The 26,685-nt window shown below is 46.7% G+C and overlaps 1 protein-coding gene across 2 annotated transcripts in view; it reads left to right on the top strand.

Annotated features, from left to right (window-relative positions):
• The window catches only part of GALNT3 (polypeptide N-acetylgalactosaminyltransferase 3), a 681,517-nt gene that overhangs the window by 85,824 nt on the left and 569,008 nt on the right, over nt 1-26,685 (top strand). The window contains exon 1 of one of the 2 annotated variants that reach the window (XM_069225260.1): nt 12,678-12,784. The exons of the other annotated variant lie outside the window; for it this stretch is intronic. The gene's annotated coding sequence lies outside the window, so the exon portion shown is untranslated. Of the gene's footprint in view, nt 1-12,677; nt 12,785-26,685 lie in introns of those variants that run through there. 2 annotated transcript variants of the gene reach the window in all.

Below are 26,685 nucleotides of genomic sequence, written 5' to 3'. Positions count from 1 at the left end.
GTCCCCACCTAGTAGAACGTAATCTACAGTGTGTTGGGTAAGCAGGTCATTGACGGTAGAGAAAAATACAGGTAAGTCAGTGTTTGGGGCATAAACATTAAGCAGCAGGATAGTTTTACTGGTGAAGGATCCTGAGATCAGAAGGTATCTGTCACTAGGATCAGCAATTTGTCGATGAAAGATGAATGGGACGAGAAAGTCTTGGCAATCATGCAGCCTGGGGGCCTGGCAGGAGTAGGAGGACTGGACCTTGGTAAGTCAAATCTCTATTACTATCACCCCCTACCTGCATGCCATCACATACCCCCACCTTCACTCCCATCACTCCACCACTACCCACACACTCCACCATCACAACCCACCCCTCCCAATACCAAGCCCTGCATGTAACACCAATGCACGAACCCCCATCACAGACCTGCATGGACACCCCTCACTAAAGCATGCACACTAGAGAGAATCACCTAGCCCACCAATTAACTACTCACCTAGGGCAGAGCTGCCAGGGCAATAACAACCATAGAGGGCAACACACCCATGCACAAGATGTCGCACACAGAAACAATAACACTGCATTTACATCCCCACAGGTCCCCCGCCCAAATCACTGGAGAGGAGGTGCCAGCCCCGCCCCCCAAAAGAGGCCCACAGTGATGACAGCAGCTCTGGACGCCTGGATCTGGATGACCACCCTGGCCCATCAGGGACCTCCGGACAGTTGGTTACCCAGGCACAGTCCCATACCATCACAGAGCCTCTCACCTCAGGAAACACCAGCACAGTATCCACCCAGCACGCCCATACCTCTGTCCCCAGGACACATCAATCAGAAGTGTGTCCACCACTACAGGGACCCCAGAGCACCCCACAAACACGACGATCAGGGACCTAGGGTTAGTGGCAGTGGGCACACTGTTCAGGGGACAGAGGCACAGGACAACAGGGAAACTGGGAGGACTGCTGTGTGACAAGGGGAGAACAGGCCCAGGGAACCGACTCTCCACGAGGCACTCGCCAACATCCTGGCAGCATACCACCATTCCCAGGAGACAATGAGCCAGATACTGGACAAGTTGTAGGAGACCCAGTGGCTGCAGGAGGGACAGTACCTGGGGATCAGGGAGGACCTGGAGGACATCAGCACCACCCTGGTCACCATTGCAGGGGTGCTAGCAGGCGTGGCCAACACCATGAGGGAGGCAGTGGCACACCAGCGGGCCCCTGACACTAACCAAACTGATGAACAGCCTTCCACCTCCGCTGCCGCTAGTGGACAGGAGGCCACGCCACAGGACCAACAGACCACCAGCATCCCACCCTCTGCAGAAGGAGAACCACCCCACAAACGGTCCCTGCGATCCAGGCAGCAGACAGAGACTATTGCTAAGACCCCACCAGCAAATAAGACTCTCCTGATTATCACCCTTGTATCCCACTCTGTCACTCTGTCCACCTTGAACTGTCATTGCTCCACTTCCTATGCCCCCTTGGACAATGCACCTGAGATCTATATAGACTGGACTCTATCCTGGACATTCCTCCACCATCACCCGAGCCCATTGCACATCCCCCTCTACTTATTAGCCCTTAAATAAACACCATTTGAATAAATACAAGTATGGAGTCTGTCAAATGATTGAACTATGTATTTAACAAGCTTTAAACACTGCAATACAACTGTACAGTAATGTATACATAGGAATGACCTGTAGTTGGCTGCAGTCAACACACCAGGAGCAATAGTGGGGCACAAATATCTGAAAATAGAGAAGCCAAAGGGTACAGTAAGTGGTCACGATCATCTGACATACCTTCTTGTGTGAGTAGTACAGGGATCCACCTGTTAGATGGAGGTTATGAAACTTGGCCTTCAGGAGGCCGAATGTCCTTTCTATGATTCTCCTTGTTCACCCATGTGCCTCATTGTAACGTTCCTCTACCCTTGTCCTGGGATTCCTCACAGGGGTCAGTAGCCATGAGAGGTTGGGGTAACCAGAGTCTCCTGCAAATATCGAGGGACAGCTGTTAGCCACATACTAATGCTTAGGGCCCACACCATACCCATACACCAGCACCTACTGGGTGGGAACCAGGGCTCACCTATTAGCCACACCCGGTGCCTCTGGGGTTGAGCCATCACGTATAGGATGCTGCTATTCCTCAGGATAAGGTATCATGCACAGATCCAGGATACTTTGCATTGACAAGGGGGATGTACTGGTCTGCCAGGCACACTATCTGCGCCTTCATGGAGTGAAAGCTCTTTCAATTTCTGAACATCTGTTCATTTCTCCGGGGGGGGGGGGGACAAATGCAATATGTGTACCATCAATATCCCCAATAATGTTGGGGATATGTCCCATTGCATAGAAATCCACTTTCACTGTGGCCAAATCCTCCACCTGGGAGAAAACGATGTAGCTGCGCATGTGTTTAATTAGGGCAGACCACACTCTGGTCAGCACTAATGAGAACATTGGCTGAGACATTCCTGCTGCCAAGCCCACTGTCACTTGGAAGGAGCCAGTGCCAGGAAATGGAGCACAGATAGGACTTGCACAGCAGGGGGGATCCCAGTGGGCTGATGGATAGTAGATATCAGGTCAAGTTCCAATCGGGAACACAGCTGTGTGACTGTGACCCTGTCCAGTCTATAGGTGAGGATAATGTGTCTGTCCTCCATTGTTGACAAGTCCACCAGGGGCTTGTACACAGGAGGATGTCTCCATCTCCTATTCATCCGCACCCATTGCAATCTAGGGGGCAAACGGTGAGCAGCTGGTCAGTATTCCATATTTCCAAACACTACACTGCATTGCATGTTGTGACTGTAACAGTATATTGTAGGATAGGCCCAAATGGTGATGTACGCCGGCGGTGACCGCCATTTTCTATCTGTTCACTTATTTGCTACCGGACCTTCAACAGGAGAGGACCTACACTGCAAGTGCTGCAGTGAACTGTGTCTGGAACCGACCATGGCTCGTGCCACTGGGGGAAGGGCCCCTGCCTTCACCGCTGTAGAGTTGGAGAGACTGGTGGATGGGGTCCTACCCCAGTACCGTATGCTGTATTGGCCTCCAGACCAACAGGTGAGTAAACTGTGAGCACAATGCATGGGGCATGAATGCATGGAGTGCTGTCTGTGAGGGCCTTGTGTGGGGGGGGGTTGGTGGAAGGGCCCTGGGCAGCGTGCTGCATGTATGGTGGGCAATGTTTGTGCATAAGGGTATGTGAGGGCTATGGTGGGCCATGAGTGTAACAGGCAGGACGGTCTGATTGATATCTTTTCCTATGTGTATTTCTCTGCAGGTCAGCGGCCATCAAAAAAAGGGTATATGGCGTGCCATCGCCAAGGACGTGTGGACCCTGGGGGTCCACGGCAGGCGGAGCACCCACTTTCACAAACGGTGGGAGGACCTGAGACGCTGGGTACGGAAGACGGTGGAGGCCCAGCTAGGTATGGCCTCCCGACGAGGAAGGGGTGCCCATCGAATCCTGACCTCCTTGATGGCCCACATACTGGTGGTGGCCTATCCGGAGCTGGATGGGCGCTTGGGGGCATCACAGCAGCCACAAGGGGGTGAGTACAGTGCCCCAATATACTATTTGCGTGTGGTGGGGTGGCATCCGGGTGGGGGATGTGGGCCTGTGGGTGCCCCTAGGCCAGGCTGGACATTGCAGGTTAGGGCTCATGTTGGGCAGGGTCTGATGTAAACCTCCTCCAACCAAGCTAGTAGGCATCCACTATTGGGCAGGGGTCTGTGGGTCTCAGGTATGCTGCAATTGGCGTTTGGTATCCCTGTCCGTGGGCTGGTGACTAGCATTGTGACTGTTAGTGCATTGCCTATTGTGTAGGTCTGTTCGCTGTGTGTGTGTCATGTACGGCAACGTTGGTGGTTAACCAAGGGTATCCTTTGTCTCTTCCCCCCCCATTTTTGTTTTGTCACCCTGTCCTTATGTGCATAAGCATCATCTGGCGGAGGAGCAGAGGCACCGGTAACGGTGAGAGCTTCATCTCACAGGGCCCAGGAGGCCAAATCCACCGACGGTGAGTGCACCAGTGGGACGGAGAGTGAGGGGAGTACCATGGCGGAGACTGGAGGGGACAGTTCTGACAGTGACATGTCCTCTGATGGAAGCTCCCTGGTGGTGGCAGACACCTCTGTGCCCACCCCAACTACAGGTACAGCCGCCACCCCCCCATACCAGCACTTCCCTCCCAGCAGCCCCTCAATGTGTTTCTGTCCCCGCTCACCCAGGAAGGTGGGCATCTCCTTCGCCCCAGGCACCTCCGGCCCTGCCCCAGTTAGCTCTGCTGCCCTGAGTGAGGAGGCTATTGACCTCCTGAGATCCATCTCTGTTGGGCAGTCAAACATTGTGAATACTATCCAGAGGCTTGCAGCCCATTTGCAACAAACAAATGCATTCCTGGAGGGCATTCACTCTGGCATGGCGGCCCAACAGAGATCATTCAAGGCTCTGGCCTCCTCCCTGATGGCAGCCATTGTCCCTGTTTCTAGCCTTCCCCCCCTCCAACTTCCTCTCCCCAATCCCATTCCCCTCAACCCCAACCTATCTCAAGCACACGGGCAGACCAGCATGCACACATGACAACACACAGGAGTGGTTCAGGCAAACGCAAGCACCACTCATCATCCCACAGGCACTCACACAAACACCATCCGGATGCAGACATACCAACATCCACTGCCTCCACTGTGTCCCCCTCCTCCTCCACCTCCCTCCCAGTAGCGTCTACACTCACATCTGCATGCACTACATCCTCCTCCACTACCATCATCACGCCTATCACTACACGCCCATCACTGGCAGTCACCACCCCCACATCCATGCACATGTCCCCTGTGTCCTCTCCCACTGTGTCTGTGCCCCCTCCTCCCAAAGTACATAAACGCAAGCACTCAGGCACCCAATAGCCATCCACCTCACAACAGCATCCAGCCCATGCACCTGCACCCAAACACAGCAGACAGACACCTCCTATAACCACTCCCTCTTCCTCTGCTCACAAACCTTCACCCTCTTCCTGCCCAAATGTCCCTAAGAAGCTTTTCCTCTCCACTGTTGACCTCTTCCCTACCTCTTTCCCCCCGCCCCATCCTTCACGTCGGGGCAGGGTGGTCAGAACCCAGGCGAGCACCTCAGCCACCCAGTCCACGCCCGCAGAAGTGTTGACAGCTACTGCAGGTGGGAGAGGATCCCGGGCACCAAGCAGCAACACTGAAAGGGTGCCTGCACCAGCTGCAATAGGGAAGGGCAAGAAGGCACCACCAGCTGTGACAAAGAAGGGCAAGGAGGCACGACCAGCTGCAGGAGGGATGGGCAAGGGGCAATCTCTGGCTACTAACAGGAAGGGCAAGGGGCCTGCACCAGCAGGCAGGAAGTACAGGAGGCCTGGTGCTGGGTCTCATTTGGAGTCCCCACCACCAACCATGGTGGTTCAGCTGTCCGAGGCTGCAAGGGAAGGGCTGGAGCCTCCCCTCACCACTGCCACCAGATCCAATGCCAGCAGCCCCAGTGGGCAGCTGTCCGAGGACGCAGGGGATGGGCTGGAGCCTCCCCCCACCACTGCCAGCACCGCCACCAGCACCACTGCCAGCAGCCCCAGTGGACAGCCGTCCGAGGCTGCAGGGGATGGGCTGGAGCCTCCCCCCCCCCCCCCCCCCCCACCACTGCCAGCACCGACACCAGCCCCGCCACGGCCACCACTGAGCAGCCATCACCGCCGGTGGACAGTGTGTAGTCCTGCCTCCAGTGGCTGTTGTGCGTCCCGGCCCCTGCAAATCCTGTGGGTCTGACACCCAGATGAGAAACTGTGAACTTGCACTCCCCAAGATCTGCATCACAGGCCACAATGCCCCCTCCAGAACAAGTGGAGAAGCCATCCACTCACCCCATCCTTCCCAGGATGAAGCACACTGGGCACTATACCCCCTCCAGAACCAGTGGAGAAGCCATCCACTAGAGAGACTGTGGCCTTGCACTCCCCAGGACCAAGCAGTGAGCAAACCACCCACTAGAGAGACTGTGGCCTTGCACTCCCCAGGACATCGCACAGGGCATGTGCCCCCTCCAGGACAAGTGGTGTTATGCCATCTTCTGGCTGAGGTGCCCCCCTATTCCCCGTCCCCCTGAGGTGCCTGAGTATTTTTTACCTGATGCCCCTGCAGTGCTCTCTCCGTGTTGTTGCAGGAGTGAGGTGGGGCCTTGGCCTATGTGTTGTGGCCCTGTGACACACGGACATTGAGGACTGGGCATTGTCCCTACATTTGTAAATATGTATCTATGATTGTATTTTGATGCACTTATTCATGTTATTTTATCGATTACACTCCCTTACTTCAAATCATTTTGTCCTTGCATTATTCCTGAGGGGTACAGGGTGAATTTGTGCATCTGGTTGTGTGTATGGGGGTGGGGCTGTTGCGTGTTGCGTGTGTGCGTGCGTGTGTGTGTGTGTGTGTCTCACTCTTTCTCCTCTCCCCCCCCCCCCTTGTGTGCTAGGCGGCAGTACTCACCGTGGTCGTCTTAGCCGGCTTTGATGTTCATAATGCAGCAAAAGGTAGACAAGCATCGGAAATATGTGCAGCTCGGGCTCCATGGCATCATGGTTGTTCCCCGAGTCTCCACAGGTGAGTGATTTGACTTCTGTGCAGTGTTTCCGCCATCCTTTTGATGTCATTGGTAACGCCCCGGAAAAGGTGGCGGATAGGCCGGTCGTAATATTGTAGGCGGTACATTGTCTTCCGCCTGGCTGTTGGTGGTTACCTCCGTGGTGCTTGTTGAGACCACTGCAGTCAGTGTGTTAAAGTGGCTGTCTGTCTGAGCGGTTTCCGCCGTGGTCATAATTCCATTTTGGTTACCGCCGGCCTGGTCGCGGTATTACCACTGCTTTATCACCGACTGCCAGGGTTGTAATGAGGGCCTTAGTGTTTGCTCTCGCTTGGCGAAATCCACGGATCCTCAACGATTTTCACAGCAATTTTTTTTTTATTTTTTTATTTTTTTTAAATGCTTTATTACTCATGCAGGGTAGGGTGCAGAGTATTCTTACCCTGACCCCTTTTTTTCATGATTTCTTTGGGGACTTCGCTGAGTCAGTCCTAAAATTACTACCAACTCTCCCAGCTTGAAGTGTTGGCAGCCAATCAGATCTCACCATGCGATCTGTTGGATCCACGGAGGATCTGCGTCCTTGGATATAAAATGTTTTCTTCTGTAATTACTCAAACTACTGAACGGATTTACACCACATCACAAAAAAGGCTCTTTCTTGGCCAACCTCTAGCTTTTGACAAATTTGGTGTAATTCTGTCCAGAAGTTCGTGCTGTTGTTGTTTCTAAAATTCGTATGAAAAATTGCATGGAGGAAACACGTTTAGCCCACTCCCGCCCCCCTTTTCCTTATCCTCGCTTGATGAATCATCCCAAAACCTGCACAACAGCAGCTGAACTCTGATGCGAACTTGTTCTGAAATTTTTGTGAAGATGCGTCAAAGTTTTATTGGCAAAACAAAAAATGCTTTTCCTATGGAAATTAGGTCTTAACTAAAACTACCAACTGGCACTGCCAGTAGGAGATATATAGATATATATAGATAGATATATATTCACTGAAAAAAAGAAAGCAAAGGTTACGTGAACATTATAGTTAGGAAACAGAATTTAGAAATTCACTTAATAAACCAAAGTTTACACGGATATTATAGTTAGGTTCTGAACTTACTTGCACAGAACCTGAGAAATTCAGTGGTTATAGATAATTCAAGTAACAATAACTCACAGCCTAAGGTAACTATAACTTGCACCCCAACCATGCACAATTTTTTCTTCAATAATTTAGCTTCTAATGTTTCATTGATGTTTTTATTGAAGTTATGAAAGTTGTCATGAGTGCTATAACATCCGGGGTAATTAGTGCATGGCAAGGGTGCAAATTATATTTACCTTAGGTCCTAAGTTATAGTTATTTGAAATAACTCTGCTGAATCTTTCTAGTATTGTTTGAGTAAATTCAGAACCTAATTAAAATGTACCTGTAAACTTTGTTTTTTTCAGTGAATTTCTATGGTTTTTCTTTTTTTTTTTTTTTACGTAAAGTAATTTTAATTACTATACATTAATCCAACTACTACCGTGCAAGCTTTGGGCGGTATGAGGCAAGGGTTAACCGCTGGGCCTGGCGTGTGGCCAGTCCCTGTGGCCAACCCTCCTAACCACCCAACCTCATCCTGTGCATGGCCTTTGGAGCGGGAGTTGGCTGAAGAGCCTGTCTCTCTGGGTGTGAGAATAGGTGTGTCTGGATATGAGACTGGCTGTAGAATGACTGTCTAGGTGTGAGAGTGTCTGATTGTGCTCCAATGGATGAAAGATCCATTCACCTCCACAAAGCATTTCAGATCTTTTTTTATATAGAATTGCAGGGTAAAAACACTTGCTTTGCCTTTGCCAAGCCCAGGAGTTAGGATCATTTGTCCTTTCCAGAAGTGGAACTTTAATTGGGGGCACCTGCTATCTTTACATTTGCAAGTCCTTCCTGTTGAGGTTAACTTTCTGTGAAATGAGAATCATGGCCAGGATAGCCCGGTTTTCTTCCTTCTTTTTTTTTGTATTTTTTTTTTTGGGGGTGTGGGGTTAGGAGGGCCACGTGCCCCCCTTCCCCAGTCGCTTTTGGCCCCGAGGACCCCATTCCTGGGGACCCGGCCTTTAAATCATTACATTTTTTAAGTGGGAGGGCCTCGCGGCCCCCCTCCCAGGCCAATTCCAGCACAGGGACCCCATCCCCTGGAGCACGACCTTTTAATATTCATTTTTGTTTGTTTTTTTAGGAGAGGGGGCCACATGGCCTTCCTCCCCAAACTGATTTCAGCCCTGGGGGGGCCCATCCCCCAGGGCCCACCCTCTTAATATTTATTTTTTTAGGTGAGGGGGAACCACAAGACCTTCTTCCGAAGGATGATTTCGGCCCCGGGAATCCTATCCCCTGGCGCCTGACCCCACCATTTATGCTTTTTCTTTTCTGGGAGGGGGCCATGCGGCGTCCATCTCCCGTCTGCTTTTGGCACCAGGGACCCCATCTTCTGGGGCCCAACCTCACCATTTGCTTGTTCTCTTTTGGGAGAGGATTAATTTTTTTTATGAGGGGATCCACTTGGCCCCCATACTCTGGCCAATTTCAGCCCCAGGGACCCCATCCCCTGGGGCCTGGCCATCAATCCTCGGTGCCCGACAGGGCATTCAGTGTGCATTGGGGACCGCGGGGGAGCCTGAAGGCCCCCATGGTCCCAGCCGACTCCCCTCCTCCTCTGGGAGACCGCTTTACTTGTGCACATAGGGAGATGCTGTCTGCAAAACAATTGTTTTCTCTGTTTCACTGCATGCAGGCAGGGAAACAGAGGAAACCTCCGCTTGCAGCACTTGCTGTGAGCAGAGTGTTTGCTGTGACTTGGTGGAAACTGTCAAAATTCCTGCCAAGTCACAGCAAATAGCTATGTCCCAGGGCTGGGCTCCCTGAGACATAGCAGGAGCTAGACCTGGGGGTTGGCCGTCCCCAGGGCCATTATAAGCACCATGAGGGGGTGAATGTTAAAATAGCTCCAAGGAGGTGGTGGTTCCTGCCCCGTCATTATTTTTGTAATCAACCCTGGGGAGGTGGCAGTCCCTGGGAATAGGGGGCATGTGGCCCTCCTTATAAATAAATTGCCCGGGGATGTGGAAGTTCCCGGGGCTGTGGGGGTAACACACAGCCCCTCCACATAATTCTATGATGGCCCCAGGAATGTTGTAGTTCCTTGGGCTGCCCCCGCATATTATGGAAAAAAAAAGAAAGCCCTGCAGTGCCTGGGCAGAAATAAGCCTAGGAGGGAGGGCCCCATGTGCCCCCACCTTTATTTTAAATATGCTTCCGGGACCTATCCCACCTGGGGGCTTTAATCAAACAAGAGTGGGAGACTGCACTGTTTTTTTTAATTTTAATTGTAATTTTTACAGCAAATTTGCAGCGTCGCAAATTCGCACAAACTTTTTTTTTTTTTGTTTGTGCTTTTTTTCCCTGGTGGAGTCCCTGACCCCAGCACCAAAGCTGAGGGGTTTGGCTTTACCTACCATGGCACTTTTTTTTTTTTTTTTTTTTTTCCCTTTTCTCTGGGGTTCGGCTGAAGCTGAGTCCCAAGATAGCTGCCACACTTCCTGGTTTGAAATGTCAGCAATCAATCAGAGCTGTGCAGCTCTCTGCGCGAGCTCTTATTATTCACGAAGTTGTTGGGAAGGATCAGCGGCCCTAGATATACAAATGTATTTTCTCTTTAATATCTCAAAAACTACTGAATGGATTTACACCAAGTAACTGAAAGTGTAATCTGCTTACTGTAAGCTACCTTTCTATTAAATTTGGTGAAAGTTCGTCCAGTGATTCAGGCTATAGTCATGTTCAAACCTCTTATGGTAATTAACATGGGAAACACATGTTTTTTGCCCCCCCCCTTTTTTCTCATCCCCGCTTGAAAGATCACCCCAAAACTTTCTGTACACAACAAAAATCATGGCAGATTCGTCAAACGACGTCAATGATATAGGCAAGTCAAAAAATGCTTTTTCTATGGAAACATGGTCCTAACTATGACTATCTACTGGCGACCGCCAGTAGGATATGGACATAGTGGGTAGTTATAGTTAGGACCTAGTTTCCATAGAGTTTTTTGTTTTGCCGATGACTTCACAAAATTTTCAAAACTTATACTTTGCTCAGTTCAGCTGCTATCTTGAACGTTTTAGGGTGATCTGTCAAGTGGGAGCTGAGAAAAAGGGCGGGTCCCAAAACACAATTTCCCCCCCCCATTAATTTTCCCATAGGGTCTTTAGACATACCTACAGCCCAAACTGCTGAACAGAATTACACCAAATTTGGCTGAAAGCTAGAGCTTGGTAAGTAGATTACACTTTTTGTGATTTGGTGTAAATCCCTCCAGTAGTTTCTGAGATATTAGAGTTTAAAAAAATATAGATATATAGGGGTGCAGATCCGACCAGCAGATCCTGGGGAAAAGCATGGCCCTGATTGATTGGCCGCAGCCTGACAGAAAGGTTGCGGATGCCGTTTTGTTTGTTGCTTCAGATGGGGCGGTCAGAAAGTAAGAGTGGAAAAACGCGTAATGGGGTCACGATTCAGTAAAGGTATCCTGACTCCACAGGACACAAAGAGGGGGGCAAAAAATTGTCCAATTTTTTTTTTTTTTGTCTGATCTGCAGAGCCACTGATCCACCAGTGGATCTGCAGATCCAGTGAAAAATTGGAAAAAAAAAAAAAACACCCACTGCATCCAACCTCATGCCGCGCATGGCTAAAGGCCATGCACAGCTACGATCTTGGTGCATGCAGGAGGTTTGACTGCTGGATCTGCCCATTGACCAGGCCCTTGGGCCAACCCCCGCCTCACACAGCCAAAGGGCGTGCGCAGCACTGATCGTATTTACAGATGTGCGAGCTAAAAAAAAAAAAAAATGTTGAAATTCATTGAAAAAAAGTCAAAGGTTACAGGACGTCATAGTAGGTTCAGATTTTACCCTCACAAAACCATTGAAACTCCGCAGTTATAGTTATGGTTAACTCAAGTAACTATAACTTGCGCCCTAAGCTAACTATAACTCGCACCTTTGCAATGCACATCTGATTACTCCACATATTACATCACTGGTGACACCTTCTGTGGCATCTTGATATTATCACTGCAGCATTTGCAATAACTTTATTGATGAGAAAACCGTGCATGGTGGGGGGTGCGAGTTATAGTTACCTTAGGGGGTGAGCTATGGTTACTTAAGTTAACTATCACTATAACTGCTGAATTTCAATAGTTTTGTGGGAATAAATTCAGAACCTAATTATGATGTTCCTGTGATCTTTGTTTTATTCAGTGACTAAATACATATTTATAAATATATATGTGTGTGTGTGTGTGTGTGTGTGTGTGTATGTGTGTATATATATATATATATATATATATATATATATATATATATATATATATATTATGTATATGGTGCAACTGTACCACTCACAATTCTCGTCGAACTTCGTCGGACTCCCGGTGCCACGAATTATACCCAACACTGATTCGTCTCCTCACAATAAGCAGTCCCATAGCGACTTTCATCATATCCGCGTAGTTACAATTTATGGAATTCGAAATCATTATTTACATTTCACTAACATCTGCGGGCGCTAGAAAACAGACATTTGTTTATTTTACATGTGGGTGAAATCAATTTTGGGCTGCTATAAATAAGCACGACGAGAAAAAGCAAAGATTGTGGGTCTTCGCGTGTGTTTATGCCACTGGTCGGAAACCACCGATGCGTAGATCTGTTTTGCACATCCACGAAATGCCTCCACAAAACCACCGTTCTGTCAAGGATACTTGGAAAGCAGGAAACATGACGTGTAGGACATGCTTGCAGAGCAGAACACATGATACTGAAACCAATATAGCTCAGGGTGGATTCTTTTCCATTTCATATGACCTAAATATAGCTGCATGGTTGTGCAAGGCTTCATTTATACTGCGCAATTCGAGCATGTGTGTGGACAGCACTACAAAAGAATTACTGTAACATTACTCTGAGTTCATGTTCACAATTTCCCAGGTTCATCGTGGTGTGCAGGGTCCCTTATTGCTTCTTCGTAAAGTGCAGCAAATACCACGATTTGGTTGGCCAGGCATTTTCAAAATGCGTTGCGGGGAAACTAAACAGATAAAGAACGGTGAGTCTGTAGGGGTTCTCGAGCCTCTTTCTCTAGTTCTAAGGTAAGAATTGTGTTCGGGTTTTGCATTTACCACTGACCAACCAATCGAAATGTAGTATTTTAAAATGACTTGCGGTCGTATTTATATCTTATAGGTACTAATAACCGAGGCGGAATTGCACAGACTTTGCACTGGTGAAAAAAAAATCAATGTTCACTTTTTTGCAGTTTTTTTTTAACTGAGCCATAGCAAAAAAAAATTTGCCGATAGAAAAACCATGGTGCAAACTGATTTTACGCTCCGAAAAGAGAACAATATGTCTCCCACTTTTAAAGCATGAAATGTAGGACTTTGCTTGCTGCAAAAATAATGTTTTTTTTTTTTTTTTTTTTTTTTTTTTTACATACAGTGTGTAAAAAAATAAATAAGTGCAAAATCAGTTTGTGCTTTGTTTTGAAGGTGTGTGAGGGATTGTTAACAACTTTGTCAATTCATTTGACGACAGTAAGGAGTACCACATGCGAACTTTTTTAGATGCTCTTACATGCCTTTGTGCATCAGCATTAAAACGTCCAACTCCATATTAGTAACACTGCAAAGAGGACAAAGTTCTTTCTATTTCTGCTAATGTTATAACAGCATTCCCATTTTTTATGTTTCGGGCCCATTCACAAAGGCATGTAAGGTTGCGTAAGTACGTGCTACAAAAAATGTAGGGCCTTTGTGAATAGGTCCCTCAGTGTTTGCTTCCTAAAATTACTAACATGTAAAATGATTTTTACATTTCAACAAAGAGTGTTTAGCAATTGGTTCCACCGGTAATATGTTTCTATTTTTCCTGGTGCAAAAACCTTTCTGTAATATAAACCGGGGATTTCATATCACATATGCCATATCTCAAAAGAGTTTAGCCTTGTTTTTGCACCACTGCACAGTTCTTGTAATATGGCCCATGGATAATAGCCATGCTTAGAGAAATACATTTACTATCAAGCCTGGTATCAATTTAAATTAATCCTAGTTATGCTTAAAATAGATGAACGGGATTTGGCCCCGATTTTACTAACAAGTGTGCTGGCCTGCCAGTTGTTGTTGCCCAGGCAGATTTTTTTCATTCTTTGGATGGGTGGGGCGGGCTACATAGGGTCCACATACAGACTGCCCAGTGGTGTCGCTTATAAATACAAAAAATTCTAGCTATTGCGTCAAGAATTTTCAATTCTATTAAGGACACGGAGGCGAGGATTATGCTTTCTCTTTCTTTACTGACAAAAACAGCAGCCAATGAAATACAAGTAACAGAAAAAACTACAATACCCAGGAAACCAAATATCCTGTCACATGGTCCAATCACCATCCATGTCCATGCTATAAGTCCTTTGACCTATGAAGTCACTTCCTCTTTCTTTGTTTAAACAGATAATGTCAATCAAAACGCAAACTTCTTACGCCATCCCGAATCCGGAGTCATAAACTTCTTCACCATACTGAAGAACCGAAACTTGGAGGCTCCATGCCGGAAAACAACCGGTAGAACATATAACTCAAACTTTCCTTGAAGTTACGACTTTCAGGCGTTCTTCTGATCAGAAGCTGTAACAATAAACATGTAGGTAATATCTCATAAAATATATGTTAACTCAAACTTTAATTGCAAATAATGGGAGGGTTAAATGACAATATCACATCAGTTATAGATATTATATAACAATAAATATTGTATAAATATAATAAGGGAGGGATAATCATCGCCTCCGTGTCCTTAATAGAATTGAAAATTCTTGATGCGATAGCTAGAATTTTTTTTTATTCTATTTCAGGACCGGAGGCTCCGATTATCCTAGTTTAAAGCTGTCCCATCACCACACTGGCTACATCCAAAACAGGTTTATGATAAAACTTACGAAAAGTATTTTCTGAAGACCAATCTGCAGCTTTCATTATGTCCTCTAACCGAGAACCTAAGGCAAATGATTTTGAAGCCATAGCCCCTCTAGCAGAATGGGCCCCAAAAACAGAGGTATCAATACCTCTTTCACTCATCAACCATCTCATCCATCTAGCTAAAGTAGCAGAGGAAACTGGTTTAAAAGGTTTTTGCAAAGCAATTAATAATTGCCCTCTAGAATCCTGTCGAAATTCTTCTGTGACAATTTCATAATCCTTCAAACATTGAACCACACATAATTTTGAATTTTCCGTATAAACCGGATATGATCCTGACCTGCAATTTGTTTTGGTTCTTCTTGTCACCGAAAAGGAGACTCCTTCTGGTGAAAAAGTTCTACCTGCTAAATCCAAAGATCTGACGTCCGATACTCTTTTACAAGAGACCAGGCACAAAAGCATGGTTAACTTAGCTGAAAGCTGTTTGCGAGATAAATATCTGTTGGCAGGCCAAGAATCCAGGCATTTTAATATAATATTAACATCCCATAAAACAGGATATTTTGCCTGAGGTGGTTTAGAAAGACGTATACCCCTCAAAAGCTTACAAATTAATGGATGTTCACCAATGGGCTTGCCTTCAAACTGTGAATGACCTGCAGAAATGGCAGATCTAAAATTATTGACCGTCCGATAGGCCAAACCCGAGCTGGCTAATTCTGCTAGAAAATTAACAATCAAACCAATATGTGCTTCCACTGGATTGGCACCCCTTCCATCACACCAACTAGACCATCTGCGCCAGGCTGAATCATCTCTCTTATGGGTACTACTGGCCCAGGCTTGTTTAATGAAGTCCGCAGCTTGTTGCGAAACATCTGGGGTATGCTATCTCGACCTGAAATTAACCAGGCTAGAAGTGTTGGCTTCCCTGACAAGATCAGAGGATGTTGAAGGCCCTCTGGACTCAAAAGCAGATTCGAACGAGGAAGAATCCGAAGAGGAGAGGCACAGGCTAAATGAAGAGCACTGGGGAACCAAGGCTGTGCTCTCCAAAACGGAGTCACCAGAACAATCTCTGTTTTCTGTCTCCGCACTTGAGCCAGAACTCTGGCAATCATAAGAAAAGGAGGAAACGCATAACCTCGAAACTGGGACCAGTCCTGAAGAAATGCATCTGTCTTTAATGCGTAAGGGTCTGGATGCCAACTGTAAAATCTTTGAATTTGGCAATTGAGACGTGATGCAAACAGGTCCACTTCGCAATTGCCCCATTCCCTGATTATCTGAGCAAAAATCAGAGGATCTAACTTCCAATCGCTGGAGTCTGATAGGTACCTGGAGTTCCAGTCTGCCACGATATTCTGGTCCCCAGGTAGGTATTCCGCTATGACTACTAGGCGCTGAGACCGGCAATAATGCCAAAAGTCCTTGGCAATCTCCGCCAGGATTCTGGACTTCGTGCCTCCCAGTTTGTTGACATACCTCACAGCTGATATGTTGTCCATCCGTAATAGTATGCAACAATCTGTTTTCTGCGGGGAGAGACTCTTTATGGCAAATGAACCCGCTAGAAGTTCCAGACAATTGATGTGAAGGGATTGTTCCCATTCTGACCATCTGCCCCCGTCACTAGGGAGTTGCAACGAGCTCCCCATCTGCTGGCATCTGATTCTATCACTACTTCCGGTCGCGAACTGAAAATCGCTCTGCCATTCCAAGCTTCCATATGATGAAGCCACCATTGAATCTCCGATCTTACTTCGGTCGTCAATGGGATTTGTTCTGACTAGCTCAGACCCTGTTGTAAGTGTCTGATCTTGAGCCTTTGAAGTGCCCAGTAATGCAGGGGAGCAGGGAATATCGCCTGAATAGAAGAGGCTAGCAAGCCCACTATTCTGGCTATATTCCTCAAGGATACTGTCTGACAGGTTAAAACCGATCTCAGTTCTCTCTTGATGATGCGTATCTTCTGAGATGGAAGGAGAAGTTGACTTAACGTGGAATTTATCTGGAAGCCCAGAAACTCTATTATCTGTGAGGGTTTCAACAATGATTTCTGTACATTGATCAGGAAACCTAAATCTTGTAAGAGACTGATGGTCCAATCTAAGTGTGATACTAGGACTTGAGGGGACTGAGCCATCAGCAGAATATGGTCCAGATATATAATCAATCTGACACCCTTGGTTCTGAGACATTCCATCACTGGTCTCAATAGCTTCGTGAAGCACCAAGGGGCTGACGATAGACCGAATGGGAGTGCCAGGAACTCCAGGCATTGACCCTTCCACTGAAATTGAAGAAATCTTCTGTGGGGAGGGAAAATTGGAATCGACAGATTGGATGCTACGTCTGGATCTAAAAGATGCCTATCTCCTTCTAGCAGAATATCTCTTAACATGTGGATACCTTCCATCTAGAAATGCCTGCACTGAATCCACTGGTTGAAATCTTTTAGGTTTAAGACTAATCAGTGACCTCCTCCCTTCTTGTCTACTACAAAAATAGGGCTGAGAAAACCAAGAGGCTGCGGGGAAGCAAATTGCACGGCTCCTTTGTCTAAGAGAGCTTGCACTTCTTTGTCTATGAAATCTTGATTTGCTTGGGAAAAAACACATTAGTACAGGGGGGTAGAGTTGTTTGGGGGTACTGACAAACTCCAGGCGAAATCCCTCTACTGTTTGTAGAACCCATGGATCCCCTGAGATTCATTTCCAATTTGCTAAGCAAGATGCAATTCTGCCCCCAAGTCTCTCACTGAGAGAAGTGAATGATGCTCACCTGTGAAACTTGAGTCTTGAATGGCTCCTTGTTGTCCTCTACCGATAGCCCCTACGGAAACGGGGCCAACCCCCTCTGGGTCGCGTGGGGTAGAAGGTGGGGTCTTGATCTCCGTACCAACCACCTCTGCCTCTTGTATAGTAGTTTTGGGGACTGGAAAAGGAGCTGCGGCCGGACATACGTCCCCCGTAACGACCGGCCCTGCCAAAAAGGCCTCGTTTGAACACCTTTTTAAGTGACATCTGTGCTTTGTCCAGAGAGGAAAAGGTGGAGCAAAACTTAGCTATATCTTTAATGAATGAAGATCCAAAGAGCAGTCCTTCGGCTGAAGGTCCCGCTTCTGAAGACGCAAGATCTGATAATTTAGGGTCGATTCTCATAAGCACTGATTTCCTTCGCTCAGCAGAAATGGCACAGTTAGTTACCCAGAAGGCACACAGCTCTTTGTGCCCACCCGATAAGAACATCGGTGTCTACTGGAGAGCCAGATTCTTTGGCTTCGTATGCCAGCTCTAGGATCTTAGTCAAGGGTCCTGAAAGGTCCAATAGTTTGTCTTGGCAGCTGCGCCATGATCGGTCTAGGCCTTTTTTGGGATCTTTAGCGAACTTTTTCATAAAAGTGACCATGGTGGGGTCTATCTCTGGAGTTTCAGATACCTTGCCTTCCAGATCAGGACATTCCGCCTTCAAGCGTGATCTAACTTCCTTATCGAAGCTTTTTCGTAAATTGGCTCGCACATATTGCGCTACTTCGGTAGGTGGAACCCAATTGGAGGATCTGGGATGAATAATTTCAGTAGGATCAAAGTCTAGGACCTAAAGGGGGAGGGTTTTTTTCTTACTTTTCTTGCTCGGAACCGGATCGTCAGACTCATCCGAGTCCTCCGAGGAAGAAGACTTATCGGAGGAAGAGGAAGAAAGGGGAGTTCCTTTTTTCGCACTGTAACTGTGTTCTCCACTGCGTTTTTTCCACAGATTCTCGAAAGCGTCAGCATGAATAGCACTGACCTCTGCTCCTGGCTCCAGATTCTTAGTTTTATCTTTAACCTTTTTGGGTTCTTGTTGCCCTTGCGACCAGCCCTGGGATCGGGCGAGATCAAATATTTGCCCAGAAAAAGGGCCCAGAGCTTTCAAGAGAGCATCATTAACTGATTGTTGGACCCTGGTATCAAGGGCTTCCACCAGATCAACCTCAAGTTGATTACTCAACTCCTCAGTATAGTACTCAGTTTCTTGCTCTTCCCATTGAGCCATGGTTCAAGGATAGTCAGACAATGAGGAGGAAAAAACTATTAAAACTCAAGAGTTTAATTGGGGGAGCGCAAAAACCCCAAGTTCAGGTCAGAAAAAGGAGCCCTTAATTAAAGTGTGGAGGGAGCGACCTGAAGAGCACTCTAGGCAGAAGCCTATTCTTTATTTTACAACCCAGATAGTTTTTAACCAACTACTGGGCGTCAGGGAGCAATATTTAGTAAAGGGAGGTCACTGACTCACACGCAGCATACACGAGCCGATCGATTTCCAATTTGGAAAGAGATCGGCTCGATAATGCGTGCGCGCGCGTAAAAAATAGAAAAAAGACTGCCCGAGGGCAGTCGAGCTCCCGCTCCCACTCCACCAAAAAACAGGCTGAAATTCGGCAAAATTCCAAAATTATTAAGCGAGAGGGCGTTTACACTAATTAAAGCGCGCTGAATCGCGACACTTTTTTACACAGTTATACATTTTATAAAACAATCATAAATACAATTAAATAAAATTCAACACGGGAGAGAAAAGAATCATGTACTTATCTGCTGCGAAGCAGCAAAGAAAGAGGAAGTGACTTCATAGGTCAAAGGACTTATAGCATGGACATGGATGGTGATTGGACCATGTGACAGGATATTTGGTGTCCTGGGTATTGTAGTTTTTTCTGTTACTTGTATTTCATTGGCTGCTGTTTTTGTCAGTAAAGAAAGAGAAAGCATAATCTGAGCCTCCGGTCTTGACATAGAATTGGTTGCAAGCCCTCAACATTGTAGTAGGTGTAATGTATTGGGCCCTATGCCCTCGTGCGTTGCTAAATGACTGCATGGACACTTAAGTATACTGTCTGGAACTAGCCCGGGGCACATGCCTTTTATTGACAGGGTCACCTCACCAGTGTTGGCGCATCAGACCTTATTAGTTTATTGCAATAAATTGATAAGGAGACACGTATCTATGAGGCCGATGAACCTTTGGACTCGTTTAAGACGTTCACACCCTCAAGTTTACACCTATCATGAATATCAAGAGAACAATCAATGAAATCTTTAGAGACAGTAAATTTCACACACCATGACCTATTTGGCCACAAATAACTTCACCTTTTAGTATCAATTAGAAAGTTTATTTCCCTAGATTAACATTGCTAATATCACGTAAATTAGTCTCAAAACCACATGATATAAGTACAAAAACACTGGTTGACCGAATCTTCTAAAGAATCTCAACGTAACTAAAGCATTTACGATTAGTCCTTCTATGATCAGCATACAGAGCAACAATAAGAGTAATTGCGCAATAGAAATAACATACATTGAGATATTCAGCAATTGAGCAACATCAAATCAGTGGTTAATTGAATGTGAATAGACTCTCTATCATCAGATTAGCATTAGAAGGTTGGCCTTCATGCAAAGGTTTTGGTCAACATTAATTTGGAAACCGTCTAACTGTGGCTCTATCGAAAGCAGCAGTTGGTACCTAGAAACAAAAGACAAATCAGTAGTAAAGACATTTTCAGATTAGGATACCTTTCCTTTAATGGATCAGCAAGCGGTGATTAGTCTTCGTCGGGTGGGAATCAGTTCAGGAAACATCAGCAACAGCATATGACTTGGGTAATGGTTCAGAATCGTGGACTCTAAGTTCTCCAAACCATTACGAGAAATTTGTAAGGCAGGCAGCAAAGACGCATCAAGCTCTAAGCATCAAGTGCAAGAGTGAACACCAGCATTTAGGCATGGAGCACAGTAAGATCTCAGCAGAGAAGTTGCCGGAGTAGTGACCCAAAGAAGAGCGAGAGTGGCCACCAAGAAGAAGCCTAGAAGTTCTCAGTGCAGAGCGGTTACGTTAAAATTGCCCCATGTTGTCATTGGTCAGAAAATAATACAGTAACTTATTAGTCCAATGAGGATAATATTTCAAATCAGAGATGTAACTAGACAGTCTTTCACACATTGATGATTGGTCCTTCTCCCTTTAAACACGTTGTCAAGAAGAAACATTTAGCATGCTTCCGCACCCTATGTCAGTACATCCATTGTTAGTTCCTGGGAGCATTACTTTCCCATACGTCTCAAGTTATTAATTTGTAGTGACTTTTGTGCATTCATGTTTCTACACACATTACCTAATACACAGTAGCTTATGAAGACAGGAGAAACATTTGCTTATTCGTAAGATATTGTCAACCTTCAAGACTGGTACAATTAGTTATCTTTTATTCAGCAAGCATGAGATCCTCTTTTATTCTAACATTGCAATTTCAAATGATGGTGTAATATTAAAGCTTAGGCCTTGTTAGCTTGAGGCCTACAGTTAATTTAACCTAATTCATAGCATTTAATCGTAAGTATGACATATTACTGCATTTTATTATAAATATAGACACTAAATAAACATTAATATATCTTTAGTATGACATTTTTATTATGTGGCGGCCATTCAAATGGGCACATTTTACTAGTTACATGTTATTTTCTATGTTAAATCATTTTCTATGCATTTTCAGAATACAAAATACATAAAATATTTATTAGTACAATGTCAGCGCTCACAATAGTGACACCAGTGAGGGATGGGTGTAAGGTGAGTATAACAGAACAGCCCTCGGGAGTGGCTGGGCCATAATGTACAAGGCCAAACACTAGAACGTGTCAAGTAGGACACTACATCCCTCCCAAACTTTATTAAAAGAAAACAAGCAAGTCCAACCTGTGGAAAAGAATGAACCATAAAGTAAACACCACTGAGTCCCCTCAGGCAGTCTGCCATTTATGATGAGTGAACAGGTGCCGAAGGGGGCACCCAGCATCACTGCATGCATCTGTAGTTTAAACAGATGACTGGGTACGGAATGCAGTGTGGATGGAGTCCAGAACCCTCAGTTACATGTCACAGGTGTTTCAGTATACCTTGTCTCACTGTGTTGGAGTCTGTTTACACAGTTCACTTTGGGGTGCATCAGGGGCAGTGGTGGAGTCCGCTACAGAGATTTCTTTGGAGGCAAACTGGCTCCCCAAAAGGCAAAGGTTCAAAGACCGGGACAATGGTGCATTGGAGGACGTCTCCCTCTGAGACCTCCGTGCCTTATGGTACCTGGCGTTGGAGCAGCTTCTGACTCCTTTATCATGCTGAGATTTTCTCAAACCAGAATTTCCTGGAGGACCCTTTATCGCTGGGTTGCCACAGGACCACGTGGTGCCTCATAGGCCACGCAAAGGGATTGCTGCAGGACTCCCAACAGGACCAAGTCCAAATCGCTCATACAACCAAAAGGGTAGGTGATACAATGGTTAAGTGTGCTCTCTTCAGCAGGATTCAGGTGCATATGGGGTCTAACAGATGGTCCTTGGGTGATAAGTCTCCTACGGCTCCAGGAATGCCTCGTTGGTCTCTGGATGTTTTGCAGGCAAAATGTTCCACCCTGGTGGTGCGATGCTCCCTGGATTTACTTGGTGATGCACCTGGTAAAGATGACACTTTTACTCTTCGACAACATATTCTACAGGTGGCGATGTCTTGCTTGGAGTGAGGATGACTGGAGGGACTTTGTGGCCACTGGACTTGTTACATCATTGTGCGGGTTCCTCTTCTTCTTTGGCATGTGCAGTTGCTAGCAGTGATCCCATCTCTCTCAAGCAACCAGTGACAGGTGTCTGGACTGTCTCACTGGGAAGTGGCGGACAGCTACGCAGTTTTCACACTCCGGTGGCTTACTTTCAATACTCACTCTGTGCAGTCTCCAGTGACATCACTATATCTCTGTGGCTGGCTTGTGTTGCTGGATCTACTCTCCAGTAGTGGCACAAGTCCTCTATCTTGTCGCTCTTCTTTATTTCCCCTATGCACGTGTGGTTGTCGGGATCTTCCGTGTGATTGGTCTGTCGCACACCTTTCTCTCCTTTTCTCCTTCATGATATGGCATCATGCCACTCCCTTCTCCCTTTCATCTCTTTTCTGTTGTGGCATCATGCCTTTCTCTTCTCCCTTTCAACTCTTTTGACCAGGCCTCTTGCTGTGATGCTCTCTGCACAGGCACCTCCCTGATCGTGTCCTGTTCATAGGACTGTTTCTGTTCTTCACTGTGGACCTCTTTCTGGTCCTGTCCTGCCGGTAGAACTCGACTCTTCGCTTTCTTGTGGACCTCTCCCAGGTCCTCTCCCTTCCTCTGGGATCTTCTTGGTGCTCTGCTCGCTGGATCACCTTCTTCCACTTTCACTGTAGGGCATAGTGCTTGCCCCTCCAGGGTGCGCCATTGTGGCCCCTTGTCCTGCCTAAGTACGGGCTTTCTTGGCAGGGTCGATCACTTCGTGTGACATGCTCACTGGAAGGCCAACTGTAGCCATTCAGTGCTGGAGATGGTTAGCTGGTGCAGCCTGGTTTGCTGAACATTCCTTCTCATTCTCAGGGGACTCTCTTTTCAGGGCTCATGGCTGTGCTGACAGATTTCCAGGTGCGGCCCTCTGCACCCCTCTGATCGCGTGCTTTCAGTCCTTCATGGGGGCCCTCTGCTGGTACCTTGTGTGCCTGGTCTTTATCCTGCGATGGGGCTGTTCACTACTTGAAGAATGCAGCACGGTCTTCTTGATTGCAGTAATGTCAGCCACTCTGAGGTGCGCAATACTTGCCTCTCTCTCATCAAGGATTTCCTTTTCCCCGTGTGGTCCCTCCTCCTGGGCCAGTGCGCAATCAACCTTTTTGGGAGAAACAAAACTCAGGCAGTACTGAACAGGGTCTTATATGTGTTGACAGTCTCTTGCTGTAGTGGCAGAGCAGTAGTGGCCTGTTGCCACCCGTGATGCACGTTTTTTCCTTCACAGAGAGCAGTACAGTTCATGCGGGGTAGGGTGGCTGCCAGTTTTGGTTTGTGCATGATTCTGCTGCTGCAGGCAAAGTGGGTTGGCACCTCCGGCTTCTCTCATTCTTTGCTAAATGTACTGCTGCAGGTAGTGCGAGTGTTCAGTGGGCCTCACTCCCAGTGTCTGTGCTTCACTCTTAGGGGCAATGTTGTCGGACCCTCCGATTCTTTGGTGATCACTGTGGCTTTTTACATAGAGCAAATGTTCAACTGGGGCCATCTATTTGCAGATTATGTGCCTTGTTCTGTTGCATTGCCACAGTTGCCTGCTAGGTGGCACTGCAGATACTTCTTACAGGCGCAGCAGTCTTTCCTCTGACTGCGGCCTCTTTGGAACTTTTTCAGCTGCCCCAGGTGCAGTACCAGAATTGGGCACCAAGTGGGGTGGGGTGGGATATGAATGCCGCCAGGAGAAGGGTAACCTCTCCTATGCCTTGTAGGTGTCTGCCACGTCCTAGTATGCTTGTGGCAGCATCAGTCTATTCAGGTCTTCCAAGAGCCATACACAGGTCCCATGCTCTTGCACCAATCTTCTGGGCCTCAGTGTAGATACAGATGCGGCATGACTGGTACATCGTCAACCTTCTCCCTTTCCTCAGGAGCTCTGTGTTGGGGCAGGGAGACATTCCTGGCAGAGCTGCAGCTACCCCTTCCTTGCCACAGCAGCCTCTCAATGCCTGTACACCATGTGGGGGGGTTGTATTTGCAGGTACGGGGGGGGTCTGAGTGTTCTTTGAAAGTGCAGGGTGTGGCGCTACCAGTGACCACTAGGTGGCACTGCAGTTGCTTCACAAGGCTGCAGCAGCCTCCCTAAGGCTGCAGGCCATGCTCCTGTCACCTCCTGTTAGTGCTTGTGATGCAGGTGCTGTGCAGAACTGCGCTGGGTGCACTTGGTTTCTTGCAGCCTCTCTCTTCTCTCCATCTGGCGGGTGCAAAAGAAAACCAGCAGTGCTGCCTGGTTGTTACGGAAGCCGAACAGCCTTCTTTCCTTACTGCGGTGTGGGCATGCAGCCTGCTGTGGGTGCACAGTGGTTACGTTACTGGCCTCTACTTCCCTAGTGCGAGGTGGCGTGGGCCACTCCTTCCTTGTGACGTTGTCACTTCATCCACACTCTGCTTCTCAGCTGGTGGGGTGCAAACCACGCCCACTGGTGGCGGCCACTCCTTTTCTTCAAACGGGGCTGGTTGCACTCCTGTCCCAGGGCATAACTCGAGCTCCCATATACAGGAGCGGCAGCGGCATGTTGGACAGTCTGCTTCATTGGGAGGGTGCCTCTCCTGTTTAGCATAGCCATTTTCCCAACACTTATGGCATCAGACTGGGTCTGTATTGGGTGATTGGTGGGGTCGACCCGCCGCGTCGCTAATGTAATGTCTTGAGCCCTAGTCCCTTATTCGTGCTAAATGACCACACAAACATGTAAGTATACTGTCTGGAACTGGCCCAGGGCATGCGCGCCCAACCCCTTTTACTGGCAGGGCCACCTGACTGGTGACGCCTGTCAGGGATGGGTGTGAGGGTAGTGTGACAGGCCAGCCCTCGAGGAGTGACTGGCCCACTTGTACAAGGCAAAAACACTAGAATGTGTCCAGCAGGACACTAGAGTAGGGAATTTCATGTAAGGAGGTCTTCCTCCCACAAAAACATCAGTTTGCACTCTTCTATAGTTGAAATGAGATCAGGTTTTGATGGATATTGAAATGTTCTTCCTAGAAAGTAAAACTATGCATGACGTGGCCATGCTGAAAGATCTTCAGGCGGAGAACGTAGTGGTATAATTCGAGCAGACACTCTCCAAACTTTTCGGGTAAAAATGGCCATTTCTGGTAGTCCTTTATTGTTGCAATTCAGATGCGGATATAGATATTTCTATACTTACAAGCTAAGTAAGGAGGATGACCTTGCTGAGTGACGTGGAATATAAATAGTCAACAACCATTTCTATGGTTTATGAATTGCGTATTATCCGAGAATGGCAAACTCCCAGTTTTAGTTTTCAAAATTTCTTCTCTTAATCAGTTTCCACAATCATTTTTGTCGAGCAACAGTTTTATGTTTATTTGAATATGAATCGTTGCTTTGTACATTTGCAGAGTTGTACTTTCAAAATCCGTTTTCAAATGTTGTAGTTTGTATTTCTGCCAATGCCCACCTCTCTGAGCCAAACTGGAAAATTTGGTAGACACTCAAGTTCAATATCATTCTTAGAGAATTAAGGTTGCTGTTGCGTGCTCTGATATGGTTGACAGATTGATCTGAGGAACACTGAACCCATGTGCATCGTCTGTACAAACTGATCGGTGTACTGACTACATACTTTTTGTAGCTATTATATTGTATTTGAAATATTACTTTGTGCTTTTGTCCAGTTGGGGCACTGATAGAGCATATATTTTGCTGTCCATCCTGTCACTAAAATCATTAGACTGTGACAAGTTTTATTTTATGAGCACAAAGAGTGGAAAACCTAGAAAGCTGCATTGGTGCCCATTTTAAATGTGCAAGCTCAACATAGGTGCCTTTTTAATTAAATCACATGCTAGAATCCCCCGAATCCAGCGCAAGACCTCTGGCGGCAGATCCTTCTCCTACCTCGCCGCCAAGACCTGGAACGCACTCCCGACCTCACTACGCCAGACCCAGGACCTCCTCACCTTCAGGAGACTCCTCAAGACATGGCTCTTCGAACGATAGCAGCACCCCACTCCGACCCCCCACCCCCCCAGCGCCTCGAAACCCTAACGGGTACATAGCGCGCTTTATAAATTATTGATTGATTGATTAAAGGCTAAAACTGATGTTAAAATGTAATTTAGACTCCAAACTAATTGCCCATGTAGAAATATTAGATTTCCTGTGTTTTATGAAAGATTAATGATTTTAAAAATATATTCAAGTGAGATAAGTGCAGTTCTTGGTTATACCTAATGTAATGCATAACCAAGCTTTTCCATGTATATTAAATGTATTACTCATACTGATGAGCTATTATTAATGTTGAATTCAAAAGTTTGCATAGTATGTGGTTTATTAAAAAGTATGAATTAAGCACATTTTATATTTTTCCTTGTGTTACCATAACTGTGCCCTACAGAAATTGCATTTTGCAGTAATGTAAAAGGATTGAATTATTTTTT

The sequence above is a fragment of the Pleurodeles waltl genome, chromosome 3_1 (assembly GCF_031143425.1).
Source record: "Pleurodeles waltl isolate 20211129_DDA chromosome 3_1, aPleWal1.hap1.20221129, whole genome shotgun sequence".
NCBI classification, from domain to species: domain Eukaryota; kingdom Metazoa; phylum Chordata; class Amphibia; order Caudata; family Salamandridae; genus Pleurodeles; species Pleurodeles waltl.
The sequence above is the reverse complement of the archived record's forward strand: the minus strand, read 5'-3'. Positions and strand labels throughout refer to the sequence as shown.